General features: G+C 37.0%; 1 protein-coding gene across 4 annotated transcripts in view; it reads right to left on the minus strand.

The window, feature by feature from the left end:
* FOXN3 (forkhead box N3) overlaps positions 1–18,595 on the minus strand; it is a 511,610-nt gene that overhangs the window by 315,127 nt on the left and 177,888 nt on the right. Inside the window, exon 1 of one of the 4 annotated variants that reach the window (XM_072622988.1) lies at positions 1,681–4,296. The exons of the other annotated variants lie outside the window; for them this stretch is intronic. The gene's annotated coding sequence lies outside the window, so the exon portion shown is untranslated. Of the gene's footprint in view, positions 1–1,680; positions 4,297–18,595 lie in introns of those variants that run through there. 4 annotated transcript variants of the gene reach the window in all.

Genomic DNA, 18,595 nt, shown 5'->3' on the forward strand with positions numbered 1-18,595 from the left:
ACTGGCACCACTGACACAAATAGGGGGGTGATGAAACAGAGCAAATCATTCTCAATCATTTATATTAAATTGAGTTCCAGCAATTAACGGTTTTCTGCAAAACACCCCTTTCTAACCTGCCTCCATGGATCATGCTGCATTCGGGACTTCCAGAAAAACTTAGGATCTGCAAACCAAATCTAAGAAGGGATACTTCCCATAGACTTGGGGAAACATGATAAACAGGTTTGTTGAGGGGGGAAAAATAGCCTGCCTCATGGCTTAAGATAACTTGCCATTTCCTGTTTGATATTAAATAGAGACTTTAAAACTCTACTGTTTCTATAAACCATAATGTTTGCTACTGATGTTGTTACTAAAAGCAGAATAACTTTTTGCATAAGCAGTCCATGTTTTTAAAATCCTAAGATAATTTTTAAATCTTACCATCTCTTTCCAGGAGAGAAAAAGTTAGAACACACGTAAAAGAAATCCCCACCAACAACAACACGTGGTCAGGTCACATGTGTTTTTAACATGCTTTATTCATTGCATAAGCTGTTGCTGGGTTGTTTTCTGTTTTTTTAAAACATGCTATGTCCACCAAACATGTGTGACCTCAGAAAGTCATTTAACTTCTCTGGGCCTCAGTTTCTTGTCTGTAAAATTCAGATCAGGAAGATCTGAAGGATCTTCCACTGCTAAATCTAAAGGTTCCTAGATCCGAAGCCGGAACGGGCACTAGAAATCATCTCAACCAGCCTTCTCATTTTACACGTGACAAAGCTGAGGACTAAAGAATTTAAATGACATGTGAGAGGTAGCAGACATATTAAATGGCAGAGTGACAATTCATATCCAATTCATATTGCCTTGTACATACTGCTCTAAAATATATTGCAAGAACAATTTCAAAAAAAAAATCACATAATGCAATCACAAAGTCATATCTAAAGGATAACAGTTGAATAGACAAAAGTGAAAGTAAAGAGATGAAAATAAATTTGCAGCTAGTGTGGATACCTCTTGGGACCACTGCAAATATGGTGGTATTATCACAAATTTCCAACTGGTCATCTAGTTCAAAAATGTCAAACATGCATCGGCCCATATGGAGTCTACAACCCTCCCAAGTGTGGGTCCAAATTAGATTAAAATAAATTTGGCAATTGGTTAACAAAATAAATTAAAATATTACATTTTAAAATTAAGTCAATATGGAGCCTGAAGGGATCCTTAGGTAGGGTTTAGTGGGCCCCCTTTGAGTTTGACACCAATGATGTAATCCAGTCCCTCTAATTTTTCTGACAAGGAAAAAAGATCCCAGAAGTGAAATGAAGTGAAATAACTTGCCCCCAGGTCACACAGGTGACAGAGTTTGAATCTGAAGGTAGGTTCTCTGATGTCAAATCCAGCCCCCTCTACACTGTACCTGACAAACTGAATGGTCTCCAAGACCTTATATAACATGCGAGAAATAATACTAAACAAGGGAATCTAGCCAAGATTGAGACTTTCCCTTTAAATTTGATGCAGAGCCAAACTTTTTCTCCATGTAAGGATACCCCCTTCTACGTTTTCAAATTTGTAGCACATGAAGTAGAAGCTTCTCTAGACATTTCAGTCATCTGAAATGCAAAGTGATTAAAAAAAGGAAAGAAGCCTCTTGCAATATTTATAGTAAAGTACTTTGCCACCTACCGACAGCAATCTGGTTTGCCTTCATGTACTTAGACTATCTTTTCCTTCCAAGTTCCTCAATCTAGTAGGAAGTCACTTTTTTCTTCCCGTCGTCTGTGCAGCGTTTCAGGGCCCTTTTGGCCAGTTGACATGTAACTTTTTTTTTTTTTAAGGCCCAAAGTAATGGAAAAGACTGAAACAAGCTCACAAACAAGTCTCAACTTCTCAAGATCTCTCCACCCGACTAGATTCCTGTACTTCTCATAGCTAAAGGGTGTTGGCAAAATGCAGCTTTGAAAAGACGGTCACATGTCCTGCCCCAATAACCTGTCTAACGAGTGAGTTCACCTCACAGTTCATTGGTGGGAAACCACAGAGCTTCCTGCTGGCCCAGCTCCACACCCAGCTCCTGATTTTCCCAAGGAGGACCCAAAGTGATGTCAGGTTTGCCACAGGGGAAATTGATGGTATCTGAACCATTAGAGGCAAAACAAGAGAAAAGACTTAAGATTCAAACTCTAGAGACTTATACAGTTCAATTTCTAGAATGTCAGAGCTCATGGTCAGAAGGACCATTAGGGCTCATCTGACAGTCCAACCTGCTCAAATTACAGATGAGGAATGTAAGAACCAGAGAAGAAAGTGACTTGACCTCAGATTTTTTTGGAGGACATTCTGTCTAGACCTAACCTTTTCCTTTGAAGGAGGGGGAGAAAAAGGAGGAGAAAAAAAAGGCATTTTCATAGTGCTTTAAGGTCTACCATACATTATTTCATTTGAGTCTTCCTTACAATAACCCTGTTAAGAAAAATGCTATGGATATTAGTAATATCACTTTACAGAAAAAGAAACTGAGGTTCACAGAGGTTAAAATAACTTGTCCATGGTCACAGAGCTAAGTGTTAGAAGCATTATGTAAACCCAGGACTTCCTGCACCTTGGTCTACCACTTTATTAAGCAACCTGGCTCCCTCCTATTACATTCTACCTTGTACAATACCTATGAGGTAATATATGTAATGCACATTGTAAAGCTGTACTGGGTGTCCCAAATTCTTAGGGTGGTTTTACATGATTAAAGTTTGCAAGGTGTCTCAAAAGTCTTACTGCTGTTTTTTAGCCATTAAAGCTTAAAAATGCCCAAAGACTTTTGGAGCACCCGCTATAAACTTGAGTTGTTACTAACACGATTAGTAAACAAGTAAATCTCCCCTAGTAGGCTGTAAGCTCCTCGAAGGTAGGGACTGTGCTTTTCATCTTCCCAATGATCTCCAGTAGGACCCTTAAGAGACTTACATACCATGTGCTCCATTGTACAGCCAAGATTATGGAAAGTGACCTGTTGCTAACACTATTATTGTGTACCTCCAGAGCATATATTCAGAGAAGGCTAAGAGTTGCTTTCCTATTCACTAGATTAACTCCTTATGCAAATGTGGAAATCCATAGCCATTAGTTAAATCCATAAACATTCAAAATGCAAACATACACACATATAAGTGGCAGTGAAGCAACTATTTTAGTAGCATACCCGGGGATGCTTCTGTCTGAGTCAAATGGCACTGTGTTTTTAAGGGCTTGTGACAGTGAAGAAAAATTTCAGGAGTCAGTATAGATTTGTTTCTTCTCTAAAATGCACCCCAAAACTCATTTCCAGGGCCTAGTGAGCTGTATCTCCCCAGAATTCATCTTTAATTGGAACAAAATGTTGTTCAGCAACAAAGAAAATCTATTCCATCATTTTTCTTCTCTCCTCTCCCTCCACCTCTTTGAAAGTGTGATTATCTCTTTCAAGAACCAACTTAAATGTACCGTGGCCAATTAATTTTCTCTCTTTGGGCCTCAATTTACCCCTCTGTAAAATGCTGGAATTGAACCAAATGAACTATAAGGTCCCTTCCTCTTCAGATCTGCCATCTCATGTTTCAACACCCTTTCTGGTTCTGATGGCTTATACTTCATATTCTAATACTCCTACCAGCTCTAACATTTTATGTTCTGAGGTCCCATCACATCCAACACAACCCAACATTCTATGACTTTAGGTCCCTTCTAGCTGTGACATTCTGTGACTCTGTAGACAAAACCAATAAACAACCATGTTAAACATTCTGTGCCAGACATTGTGCAAAAGTAACAATAATAATATAAATATGAGAATAACAATGGGAATGATCATACAGATCTCCTTCCTGGAATACTGGGGAATGAGACTAGAAATACAAATAGGTTGAAGAAAGATTCAGGTAAATTTTGGGCAACATATCCATGATGGGAACACTAGATATGGACTTGGAAGGGCTGGGTTTAAATCCTGACTTTGCATCTTGTTAACGTGACCTTGGAGAAGCTATTTAATTTCCCTTGGTCTGAGTTTCCTCATTTGTAACACAACAGTTGGATTAAATAATCTTTAAGGTTTTGTCCAGCTTTAAATCCTATGAAATTTAAGATATATTCTCTAGGATGGCTTTGTTATCTCCCCACTAATACTCCTCACCAGATGAAAATGATCTTGTCCCTTTCCTTGGTCTCTGTGTGTGTGTGTTTATATATGTGCATGTGTGTATACCTACATATATACACACATGTATATGTATGCATATATTTATTTATACACTAATGTTCAATTTTACATTATAAATATTTGTATATGTCACACAGCCCTCCATGTGTGTATGTATGTGTGTATGTACATACATAGATATGAAGTTTTAAATTCCACAAGGCAAATGCCCTCCATAATTTAATGTTTTTCATATCCCTCAGTAGATGTGGGATAGAAACTATAGAAGGATAAGTTGGGCCCAGAGTGGAAAAAATAGGGAAGAACATGTTGAATTGCCTTCAGGAAATTGCAAAGCTCCTCTAATGACCCAAAGCTTCCTATGAAAGCAAAGGCCTATTTTTTTTTTTAATACTAGCATTCTATTGGTGTTGCTATATGACAGCAAGACATGGAATACCACTGCCTCCAAAGAATTAAAAAATGATTATCGTAACAGAAGACAATGGATAGACATATGGTAGATGTGAGCAGGTTGCAACATACTACCAAATATCTCATTCGATGCGTTAGAAGAAGGCGAATAGTCAGAACATCACTGATACTTGTTCAATATGGAGGGGGACACAATAATAATAAAAATCTGCTACTACTAATAACAATAACAGCTAACATTTATATAGTACTTCAAAGCCTGCAAAGCTCCTCACAGATATCTCATTTCATCTTCATAGAAACTCTGGACCATAGTTGCTTTTTTTAAGGAAAAATTAATGCCCATTTTACTGATAAAGAAACTGAGTCAACTTACCCAGGGTGACACTGAGGCCAGTTTTGAATGCAATTCTGTCCAGCCTCCAGGTTCAATGTTCTATCCATTGAGCCACCTTGCTGCCTCAGGTCTCTAGCAGTACTCCCTATGGCAAACTTTTGGAAAGTCATGGCCTAGAGCTGCCCATAGAGACATGAGTAAGTTGGGTGGTAATCTGCCTTGGATCACAAATCCATAGATTTGATAGATCCCGCAAGGAACTTACATTCTACTAGGGGTGACAACATAGACATACATTTTATAAACAGAACTTAAAAAAAGGTGAATGGGCAGAAGGGAAACTAGAAAGGATCTGCTTACATAGAAGGTATCCTATCTTGAAGACTGTTTTGAAGGAAACAAGGTGCAAGTGCATTCCAAGCCAGTGTAATAGTTTTGAATTCATTCCTGGAATGGGTTCTCTCTCCATATTCACCTATTGCAATACTTCCTTTTCTCCAATTCTAACTCAGTTCTCCAGTCCTCTCAAGAAATCTTCTCTGATTCCTCCCCTCCCAAATTTAAAGTAAGAAGGGTCTCTCATTCCTCCAACTTCTCCAGCACTTTCCCCAGGTCCAAGTCTATTCTCTAACTAGAATATATGCCCTTTAAGAGAGATGTCTGCATCATATCAATCCTCTTATCCAGAGTCAAGCACAAAGTAAATGTTTAAGACATTTCTTTTAAATTAAATTAGCTTACTCAAAGTCCATTAGATTGCGAACTTCTTTGAGAACAGGAATTGTCTTTTGCCTCTTTTGTATTCCCAGGGCTTAGCACAGGGCCTGGTATAGAACAGGTGCTTAATATAACTAGTTACCTAGTGGTATTATGAACGAGATCCTGGCTTTGCTACTTGATCTTAGACTGAAATTCAGACCTCTTTACACTAATTTAAAATTTTAATTTAAATTTTTTAAAAATTTAATTTAAAAATTTAAAATTTAATTTAAAATTTTAACTTAAAAATTTAAATTTAATTTAAAATTTAAAAGTTTAATTTAAATTTAAATTTTAAAAAAAGGTATTTAATAGTGCTTCAATGTTCAGTATTGGCCTCAAGAAAGGTTAAATGACCCACCCGGGGTCATAGAGCAAGTAAGTATCTGAGGCATGATTCAAACTCGGGTCTTCCTTACTCCAACTCTAGTATTCTACATGTGCAATGTAACCACCTAAGCACCATGCCACCTTTACCAAGCTTTTACCAGCCTTGTAAACAAGTCTAAAATATTGAGAAATACTTAACAAACAAAAATACAACAGAACATTCATAATGTTAATATGTGGTTTATATAGTTTATAGTCAATATGCACAGGCAGGGATCCTTTCGTATGGTTTGTATTTAAATTTTAGTTTGAATCCCTCATTTAAAGAACCCTAAAGTCTCCATTAAAAAATTCAATCAGTCATTTCGGTAAAATAGCAAGATATGAAACGTATCCACAAAACTCATCAGTCTTTTTATATGTCACCAACAAAATCTAGCAGGAGAAAAAGAAATTACCTACAAAATAATCAGAAATGTAAAAAAAAAAATATGGGAACCCATCTACCAAGACACAAACAAGAATTATACAAATAAACACTTTTTACTTATAGGAATAAAGACAAATAATTGAAGATATATGAATTGCTCACGGTTGCATCATGTCAACATTATAAAATGTCAATACTACCTAAATTAATTTATAGATTCTGTGCTGTACCAACAAAACTCCCTGAGCATTACTTTAAAGAATGAGAAAAAGAATAATAAAATTCATCTAGAGATACAAAAGGTCAAGAATCTCAAGATAAATAATGGAAAAAAAGTGGGAAGGAAGAGAGCCTAAATGTACCAAATCTAAAATTATACTACAAAGCAGTAATCTTCCAAATTATTTACTACTTGTTAAAAAAAAATAGAACAGTTGATCAATATGACAACTTAGGTACTGAAGACCCAGAAACAATCACACACAATAAGCATGATATTCAATAAAAACAAAGACCTGTACTACTGGAGTAATGACTTACTATTTGACAAAAATTTCAGAGAAAATTGGAAAGCAGGGTATCAGAAGTTAGGTATAGAGTAACATCTCACACCTTTTACCACAAAATGCTACAAATGGATACAGGTCCTAGATATAAAAGGTCATTTTATAAATGAACTGGAGGAACAGAAAAAAAGATACTTCTCAATACTATAGATGAGAGAAGAGCTCCTGAGTATTTCAGACAGAGAAGAAAAATAGACAATTCTCATTACAAAAAATTGAAAAGCTTTCCCATAAACAAAAGAGGGTCAATATTTAAGGAAAAAAATATTTGTAACAAATTTCTTTGTTAAAAGTCTGATACCCAAGATACATACAGAACTTTTACAAATATATAATATCAGCAGTCATTTCCCAAAAAATAAATGGTCAAAGGATATGAACTCAGGGAAGAAATTCAATCTATCAACAACACAGGAAAAAATGCTCTAAATCAATAATGGCGTTGTTGACACCCTAATTCACACTATGAATTGCAAAGGAAGTGAGTCAAAAAAAAAAGTTCAGGCCTGTGGTTTATTTGTTGAGAAATATTCAGTCACCTACAAAGACCTTATTCCACAGTCATTAAAGAATAAATCTTTGGTCCATGTCCAGGCCAAATCCTATCCAGTCAAATTAAACCTGTTTCTCCTCCTCCAAATGACAGTGGCATGAGGGCAGAATTTCCCCTTGTACTGGTGCGCTAGGAAAAACAAACCTTCCTGGATCCACTATGGATGAAAGATGAAGATGAGATTTAGGGAGGGAATGGAATAGGTGTTTATTAAGCACTCATTATGTGCCCAATAGTGTGCTAAACACCCTACAAATATCTCATCTGATTCAAAAAACTATGTGGTAGGTATTCTATTACAGTTGAGGAAATTAAGGCAGACGGAAAGTAAGTAACTAGTGCAGGGTCACATTGCAAGTAAGCATTTGAGGCCTGATTTGAACTCAGGTCCTCCTTAATCCAGGCCCAACATTGTCTGGGCTGCCTAGTTACCTCTCAACTAAGCTTTAGGTTTGAAAACAGCCCATACCTGAGAGAAATCACAATTCCAGAGGTTTTCTAGGGCTTTGTCTCAAGAATTCGATTATAAATTGTTCCCCCTACCAAAATCATTCCCTTTCACTCACTTCACCTTCAGACCCAATGAGACTGTTTGCCATTCCCAATCCATAACATTCCATTTCTCTGCTTTATAAATGCTAGCTAGCTATTATGCCAAACTCCCTCTGAAAACTACTTGATGGCAGGGTCTATTTAATTATTGTTTTTAGGATTCCCAGGGACCAGAACAGAAAAGGGAACATAAAAGGCACTTAATAAATAAGTGAATATTAAATAAATGACTTATAAGGAAAGGTTCAAGGTTGGTTCAAGATTCTAAACAAGGACTAACTCCTGCTCAATGTTTAACACCTACCAGGGACAGCTCCTTGGTTACACTGACCAGCTAACCCCTTAAAAACTGCAAAATCAAGCACCTAAAATGAGAAAATAAGTATGAGGAAACTGCCTAGTGACTGGAACAGAAGAGCTCCTGTGGCAGTCCTGGCATAACCACACAGTATTTTGGCACACATCCAGGGTACTGCCCAGACACCTGATGTCTTCTCTGCCAACACTGTCCTTTCTTTCCTTCTTATGCAGACTTAACTTGAGCAGGAGCTCACATGCACAACAGTTTCCCAAACTCCCAACACAGATCTCAGTCCTATATACCATCTCTGTTGTTAAGTCTTCATTTACGAAGGGCCACCTGCATCACCCAATACTTCTTAATAAAGTTCTGTTGCATAGTGGAGAAGTACACCAAAGCTAGTTGTGGAATCATTGGACCTGGGTTCAAATCCTACTTCTGTTACATCCTTACTACAGGTATAACACCAGGCAAGTCATTTACCTGGCCCTCAGTTTCTTCATTGGTCAAAGTAGGAGGCTGGACTCTATGAACTCAATGTTCCTTCCAGCTCAAAATCTATGATCCTATGCACCTATTGTCCTTTAACCTCTGCTGTGACAGTCCCCACTTTCCATTTACATAAATCATAGGTATTCTTCAAGTTCTAACTCATTTCCTACCCCATTCATGAAGCTACACACAGAATCACTGAATGTAAGCCCTAGAAGGGAACTTAAAAGTCATCTGGTTCAGACTTCATTTTACAGGCAAGAAAATAGATGCCCAAAGAGATTAAGGAATTTACCCAAAGCTACATAATTAGGTACAGGATTAGTACTAGAAACCAAGTTACCTAACCTCAGATCAACACAGGGTGTCACAAAGGTCTTATCCCAGTTTTAAACTACTAAAACACAGTTTTCAATTTAGTAGCTTAAAACTGCAATAAGACTTTTTTTCCTGCACTTTCCCATTCTTCTCTGAATTCCTTTTGAGGGCAGCTCAGGAGCACAGTGGCTAGAAGACAGGGCCTAGAGGGAGCAACACCTGAGTTCAAATTCAGCCTCAGACATTTACTATCTCTATGACCCTGGGTAAGTCATTTAAACTCAGTCTGCCTCAGTTTCCTCAACTATGAAATGGGGGTAATACCTGAACCTACCTCCCAGAGTTGTTCAGTTTTTCAGTTGTGTTCTCATGAACCCCATTTGGGGTTTTCTTGGCAAAGATACTACAGTAGTTTGCCTTTTGCCTTTTCCTACTCCAGCTCATTTTACAGATGAGAAAGCTGAGGCAAACGGAGTTAAGTGACTTGCCCAGGATCATACCACTAGTAATTGTCTGAGGTCAGATTTGAACTCAGGAAGATGAGTCTTCATCCTGACTCCTAGCCCAAGGCTCTATCCCAGAATTGTTATGAGAGTCAGATGAGATATTTGTAAAGAGCTTAGCATAGTGCCTGACACGTAGGAGGTATTTTTTAAAAATGCTTTGTTTCATTTCCTTCTGCAATTATGGCTTATTATCACCAAAGTTAGCATTAAATTCAAATGACCTTGTTTTGTTCTCCAAATGATTCCTGCATTGGTCTTTCTTCATCAAAAAGTTCTTAACCTTTTCAAAAGACTTGATTTCTTCTTCCTAGGGCACCTGATAAAATGCTAAGTAAATGGTAATTGCTCAGTGATACTTGTGATGAACTAGTAATAAGAATTCACATTTCTGCAATGTTTTAGCATATGTAATGTGCTTTCCTAAATAATAAAAACTGTTGTTGTTTTATTTAGTCATTTCAGTGGTGAGTGACTCTTTGAGAGCCCATTTGGGATCTTCTTAGTAAAGACACTTGTGTAGTTTGCCATTTCCTTCTACAATTCATCTTAAAGATAAGAAAATTGAGGCAAATAGGGTTAAGTGACTGGCCCAGGGTCACACAGCTAGAAAGTGTCTGAGGTTGAATTTGAACTCAGATCTTTGTGACTACAGGGCCTGCACTCTATCCATTGCATCTCCTATCTTTCCTTTTAATAGGCAAGCACTTTCAAGGTCTCTCTTAAGAACTTTGGAATTGATTGTATGGCATGGGAGACCCTGGCACAGAACCACCCAGCATGGTGAGCCCTCATCAGAGAAGGAGCTGGAAATAGTTCAAAAGAAATGCAAGATGTGCAAATTTAGATGTCCAAATGTTCTCATGGACTATTTGTACCTAACCAGTGGTAGAACATTTTCAGCTTACATTGGTCTGATCAGCCACAGTCAGACCAGTCAGACACACTGAAACGTGACTCTGGCCTAAGGATGTCATTTTGGTTCTCTTTGAGAATGAAGGACAACAACCACTATGTTCAAGGCACTATGCTAAGCACTTTACAAATATTGTGAAGTGACTGAGTCCAGAATTAAACTCAGGTCTTTCTGTCTCCAGACCCTATGCTCAATCTACTTTGCCACCTGGCTACTATCAAATAGCAGGACAATAGTCCTGTGAGGAAGACACAGAAAACATTGATAATAGAAGCTGTTAAAAAAAGTTATACTGAATACCATTTGATCAACAGGCTTATCTTCTCACTGAATAGGGGAAGGTCATCATTTGGGTTAATGCTACCATAATGCTGTTTAAGGGGTACAGGTGGCACAGTGGATAGAGCACTGGACCTGGAGTCAGGAAGACATGAGTTGAAATCCAACCTCAGACACTTACTAGCTATGTGATCCTAGGTAAGTCACTTAACCTTGTTTGCCTCAGTTTCCTCATCTGTAAAATGAGCTAGAGAAGGAAATGACAAATCATTCCATTTATTTTTGTCAAGAAAAAGCCCAAACAGGGTCATGAAGAGTCAGTGAGTTCCTGACACAACTGAACAACAACAAATCAGTGTTTACAGAACCCAGTCAGCAAAACCAGTTTAACATTCTGTTCACAAGCCTCGTTCAATTTTGGTTCAACATAAGAAATACCGATGCTTTTAGAAAACATCACCAGATAAATCTTCCTGGTTACCCAAGAGAAGGGGTTTTTAATATAGGGCTCACTCACAGAGTAGGTCTGGGGGAGATAAATTTAAGAAAGTCCATGAACTTAGGTAGAAAAAAACCCTACATCTTTATTTTCACTCATTTGCAACTGAATATTAGCACTTCCTTCAATCATTTTCACAGTTCAATCAATATCACAGTTAATGAAGTGGATGATTTCAGAGAAACCTGAGAAGAATGCTAGACACTGATACAGAATGAAATGAGGAGAACAAGGACAATTTAAATGAACAACACTATAAAGGCAGACAACTTTGAAAGACTTAAGAATTTCTGATCAATGTAATGGCCAGCCATGATTTGGAAGGTTCAATAATGACATAAGTTCCTCACTTCTTAACAGAGAGAGAATGGACTCAGGCTGCAGACTGAGACATAATTTTAGGACTTGGCTTATGTGGGAATTTGTTTTGCTAGACTATGCCTATTTGCCACAAAGGTTTTGTTTTTCTTTCTTTTTAAATAGGGAGGGGGGGGATGGGGAAGAAAGAGAATACAAATTTTTGTTTACTAAAAGAAAAGCAAAATTTTGAAACCATTATTCTCAGAAGGGATCCATGAGTTTTATCCAACTATCAAAAAAAGTCCACAAAAATGGGGAAGCTCAAATCACTAAGAGAGGCAACAGGCTTTTAAATAAGTAATTAAGTACTGTATGCAGATTTACCTCTACCACCAGCTAAAAAAGTTAAATATTAGATGGAAAGGGGAAAATCAAGAGAGAATTAAATACAAAGTTATTTCATCCTATTTAGGTGAAAACAATTGAAGGGGCTTTTATATTTCGAGCAGCATGGCACATACACACGCATATATGTATTTATTATATATACACACAGACACATATTTACCAATGTCCCAAAAGTCTTAGTGTACTTTAAAGCTAATCAAAGCTTAAGATCTTGTGTAATAATAACAACTTTCTTTTACTCTTTTTTCTTCTACAAAACAGGGGAAAAATAATATCAGAACATGTAAGTTGCACAGAAAAACAAAACTCTGATTATTGACGATTGTGTATGTTTGTCCTTCATTGCTGAAGAAGATCATGCCATCAGAGAAATAATGACATGACTTGCACTTGACTTTGTTTTGATTGAGGGAGGGCTGTGCAGGTCACCAGCCTCACCTCTCCTCCAGAGCCATCTGAATCCACTGACCAAATATTCATCAGAGTGACTGGAGATGACCCAGGATGAGGCAACTGGGGTTAAGTGACTTGCCCAAGGTCATACAGCTAGTGAGTGTCAAGCGTCTGAGGTGAGATTTGAGCTCAGGTCCTCCTGACTCCTGCGCTGGTGCTCTTTCCACTGCACCTTTCTTAATAGTAAAAGCAAACACCACTGGCTGTTGAGGGGAGCACAATCCCAGAAGGGACTTAATTTTCAAGCTTGCCTGATTCACATATGAGCTACTGAGAAAATTTCAGGCTTTTACAGATGCCCTAAGCAAGTTTTTTTGTTGTTGTTGTTTTTATTTTAACTAAGATGAGGACAATTATAACAGTACATTCTAATCAAATGATCCATCAACAAGAATTCATTAGGTTCCTAATATGTGTGCATTGGAGAGACAAAGACAAAAATAAAACAGTTCCTGCCCTCAAGAAGCTTATATTTTATCAGAGATTTAAAGTTCATCTATTAAGCTCTATGCAAAAACAAAGTGTATATATATATATATATATATATATATATATATATATATATATATATATAATGTGTGTGTGTGTGTGTATATATATATATATACATATATATATACATATATATAAAATTCCTTTAATGATGATTGTTTTGGTTGAATGGGTTGCCAAAGTGGGCATCCCTAGGAGGTGAAGGAATGATCCAGGGGGTGGTAGTAGCCTCAGGTACAATTGGAGGGCACTGAATAAAAATAAGGGGGCAGTGGAAGTATAAGGAAAGAAGAGAAGAAAATTTTGAAAAATCATTGATACATGTTTTATCTATTGTATAACAGAGTTAGTCATAGTGATGACATTATTTTCCAAGTAAACACACAAAATGCAAGTTATAATTGATCAATTGTCAAGTCCTCCAACAGGTCTTAACAAACAAGTGTTGGCAGAAGAGTATGCTAAGAGTTCAGCACGTATCAACAGAAATATGTGCATGTAATGACTTGTTCACAATATAGTACTACATGGTTATATGATATAATATTGCATCATCAAAATTTCAAAGGAGAAAAAACCCCAAATTCATAATAAATTATTAAATTGAAGATGCATCATTTAAAAAAAAATTCGTATTTTTTTAAACAATATAAATTTAAAAACAAAAAGACACTGAAGGAATTAAGAAAATAGATTCCCAGGGGGTACAGGCCAGATAAGTTTGGGAACTTCTGGTTTAGAGTGCTTTTTAAAAACATGTATAAAAACATGTATACATATACATGTACATAATATTTTATAGTATTACATAGTATTTTTCATATAAGGAGAGCATGTAGATCATTGTTCCTACCCATCTGTATTCCCTATGGTATACAGCACAGAGTACGTGGTAATGCTTAGTAAATGTTCACTGAAAAATTCACACTAAGATGCAGCAGAGTTTATCAGATGGCATGCTGGGTTTAGAATCAGGAAGACCTTGTTCCAAAATCACCACCTTTGGCTTAAGTATTGAGCCTTTATCCTCTCTGTATCCCAGGACCTATCTGGTGGAGGGAAGTTTCTACCCTGCTACACCAGGACTTCTCCATACCCAGGGAATCACAGAGCCCTTGTATTCTCTCCAAGCTCCCTAAGGTGTCATATGGGGGAAATATGGAGGATGTCAAGGTACTAGGGAGACATAAGACTTTGAAGAGCATGATGGTGGGAATAGAAAAAGGATGGCACTCAGGAGTCAAAAGATATTGGTTCAAATCCTGTCACTAACCAGCTCTTACTAGCAATGTTACCTGACCTCTAAAAGTCTCATAATGTAAAATAAAGTAATATTTACATTACCTAAAAGGGTTATTACAAAGTTCAAAAGACATAATGGAAATAAGTCATTTTCTAAATCACTAAGCACTGCCTATATACATATATATGTATGTGTATATGTATACATATATATATATACATACATATATATATGTATATATAAATTTATTTATTTATTTAGCACCCTGCAGTCTTTGGCAGTGTCCTACACAGTCTAATTCCTATCCAAGTTAAACAGACATTTTATGGTCTATACTTCCTAATAACTAACATATTAAAATAATACAGTTCCCCCAAATCCAGTTAAAATACCTATGTTATAAAGAGAACAGAGCAAATTTACAGATCTCATTTTTAAGCATTTTTCTCCCTGAGACCCTCATTGGCCATCACCGGTTCATATTGCCCTAGAGTTAATGGTTTCTTTTGTCTCTTCTTACATTTTAGCTTCATAAAAACCGAAGAAAATTCTCCTCTAACAAATACTTACGTTTTCCATAATTTTCTGAGGATCTCTGAAAGATTATTCTGTCTGGTTATGGGAAACTGGGCAAGCAAATCAAGGTGGGAGCCATGTGGTACAGTGGATAGTGTGCCAGGCCTGGAGTCAGGAAGATCTGAGGTCAAATCAGGCCTCAGACACTCCCAGGTTGTGTTGCCCTGGGCAAGTCACTTAAACCTCTGCTTGTTTCCTCAACTATAAAATGGGGATAATAACAGTATCTACCTTACAGGACCCATCACTATAACTGCAGTGAAGCCAGTGTGTGAGGATCAAAGAAGGTGATATTTGTGAAAAGGACTTAGCATAGTGCCAGGTATTTGCATAGTAGGTGCCATATTCTTACTCCCTTCACCCAAGTGACCTAAGAGCTAAGTGTCCCCTGGAAACTCTTGTCAATCTGCTGTGATAAATGAACTAAAAAAGTAGGCCAAAAAAATACAAATTCCTATCCCAGATTCTGCTACTGGATTGTTTTTCTTGTTTTGTTTTATTTCTGTTTTTTAAATGACCAGGACTTGGTTTAGAAGCACAGAACATTGGATTGCATTTTCTTAAAGAGCTCAGAAGGGGGCACAGAAGTAAATGAGATTTTTATTTGCTTTTTATTATTTATTTCTATTATTGTTATTATTTTATTAGAGACTCCAATTAGACGGTTTGTGCAAAGGATTTTGTGAATTTCAAAAAGCTAAGCAAATGGCAGGTGCCACCATTATTGTTGATAATACTGTTAATACATTGAACCTATACTTTTTTTCTTAAGCTATTTTTCAGTTTGTGGTTTAACAAATGGTTTCATTCTATGTTTTCATTGGTCTTTTGTAAGTTTAGAATAGAAACTTTACTTAAACATCGAAATAGTTGTAGGGGGGGTTTGTTTTTGTTTTTTGGGTTTCTTTTTTAAGGAATATATTTTCTTAAAGTAAATAATAATCACCTCATAATAGTTCACTCAACTATGTGCTGGAAGTTACCCTTGTAAAAATATTCACTCTCTATGGAGGAGTCAGGGGGATAAGCTAAATACATTGGCAATTAGCTTTTTAAGACATTTTATTTTTAAACCTACCTTTTCCTCTCAAGGGAAGGATACCTGCCATCACCAGTACCACTTCCCACAAAATGAAAGTTACCTCAGTGTTAATGGAGCAGCACATTCCTGGACAGCTCCTTCTCCAATAACAGATCATTACAAAGGAGAACAGATATATATGGAACTTCGTTATTGTTCAGTCATTTCAGTCATGTACAATTTCTCATGACCCCACTTGGGATCTTTTTGGCAAAGATAGGGGAGTGATTTGCCCTTCCCTTCTCCAGCTCATTTTACAGATGAGGAAACTGAGTCAAACAGGATTAAGTGACTTGCCCAGGGTCACACAGCTAGTAAGCGTCTGAGGCCAGATGAGGGAACTTTCAAAATATATAACTGTCTCAAGTAGGATTTTCTTAAGGTTTATATTCAGATGTATTAAATAGAAGAGCTAGGGACTCTATTAATATAGCTTCAGTTTCTTCTTTTGTAAAATGGGAAGAACACTGGATTGAATGACCTCTAAGATCTATTCAAATTCTAGATCAATTCCAATTCTATGATCCTAGTAAATACTCTGTCTATATACATATATATATCATATACTCCATATATCATTCCAAAACATATGATAATAAGATAACTCATCATTAATTATAGCTCATATTTCTAAAATACTTTAAAGTTTTCAATTCACTGTCCCCTTCATAACAAACAATTACAGTGACCAAACAATCGTGTGACCCTGGGCAAGTCACTTAACCCTGTTTGCCTCAGTTTTCTCATCTGTAAAATAGCCAGAGAGCAAAATGGCGAACCACTCCAAGTATCTTTGCCAAGAAAACCCAAATGGGGTCACAAAGAGTCAGACAAGACAAAAGACTGATGCACAATACTTTATATTTTCCATTTTACTTTACATTTTACAAATGGGTAAACCAAAGCTCACAGAGGTAAGTGATTTTTCCCCAAGGTTATACAACTCCAAAGGGAATGGCAGTGTCAGGTCTCTGAGTCCAGAACTTCATTGACTATACCACCCTACCTCTCAATTAGAGAAGTTTGGCAAGTCAGAAGACTCTCCATTGAACCACTTTGCCCGCAAATTGATCAATCTGTCAATACCTTTTACAACAAAGAGCAAAAGTATTCCAGATTAGTGACTGGGAACTGGGGTACAGGTTATGGTCAAGGAACAAAATAAAGCAGGAACTCTGATTCAATGAACTGGACTTCCCAATCAGGGGTATAATTGTCCTGTAACACACTTCAGCTTTCCAATTAAAATTTCATCACATCTAACCTGATTTTGTATTCCTTTTCACTCATCCCGTATTACTGGCCAGGGCCTTCAGAAGCAGAAAAGAGAGAGGACCCTGAAAGCCCAGGAAGATGATGAAGCAGAGCCAAGAGAAGTTCGGTCTTTGCTTCTGAAGGTCACAGCTTAAACAACATCAGCCTAACCAGGCTAACCTACTAGCATATAGGTTTAGAGTTGGAAATAACCTTATAACTTAAAGCGGAGTTAGCAAACTTGCTTTCTTTTCTAAAAAAATTCTTTGATAACTATTTCAATAAAATCTGTTTTCCTTTGAGATCCTATGTATTTTATACATTTAAAAATATTGTTCTAAAAAAGAGACCTTAGGCTTTGCCAGACTGCCAAAAGGGTCCATGACACACAAAAAAGGTTTAAAAATCCTGATCTAATCTGGCCACTTTTCACAAATGAAGAAAATGAGGTCCAGAGAGGATGAATAAATTGCTCTAGGTTATATATAGTATTAAGTAGCAGTGTCAGGATTTAAACTCATGTCCACTAAGTCCAAAAGCAGTTTTCCATCCATTCTATTAACCTTTTATTTGGACATGAGAATGTGTGCATTCTATTCCTATTAATGTTACATGGTATATCATAATGAAAGTATTTTCATCTCTGCCTCCATTTTAAAGATCCCAACCCAGTCTCATCCAACCATTTGTTAGAAGTTACAGGTAAGGTAAGGCACTGTGTGCTAGTTGTGTACGAGTTCACAAAGAAAAGAATTTTCAAATGAACCCTGAAAAAGTTTACATTCTACTGTGAGGATGTAACATATAAGCATATTAGTAAACATGACAATTTGGAGAGGAAGGAGACTAGACTAGCACCTGAAGGATCAGATGAGGGTTTTGAATAGAAGGTGGAACATGACAACAAAACGGAGTTAGACATTCCTTCCCAACTCAGTGGTAGGAATAAATTGGATGGCAGGGATGTGATAAAATTAGCTCAAGTCCAAATGAACATTCTCTGAACTGATATTTGCAATTGGGATTCTCCTTGTTCACCAGCTCTCATTACACATTAATCAGTTCTTCCTTCTTCCTCTCCCCACAGAACAACCCCCATCCCCACCCCCTTTACTGTGTGGTTTCCCTGAGAGTTTCTGAGCTTTCTGGCCCTTAACCTCATGCATTTGTTTCTCAAATTCCAGTTGCTCCTCAGTTCTCTTCTCTGGTGCCAGATGAAATGGTTTCTGAAATATGGAACCATTAAGGTCCTCTAAAGTTGTTGGTTTTTTTTTCCTCATTGATCTTCTGGAACCAAGATTTCATTCAAGCTGAATTCTAATGCTGTACATTGTTGTCCTGTTTCTGTATTCT

This window comes from Notamacropus eugenii, chromosome 7, assembly GCF_028372415.1.
Source record: "Notamacropus eugenii isolate mMacEug1 chromosome 7, mMacEug1.pri_v2, whole genome shotgun sequence".
In the NCBI taxonomy this organism is placed as follows: Eukaryota; Metazoa; Chordata; class Mammalia; order Diprotodontia; family Macropodidae; genus Notamacropus; species Notamacropus eugenii.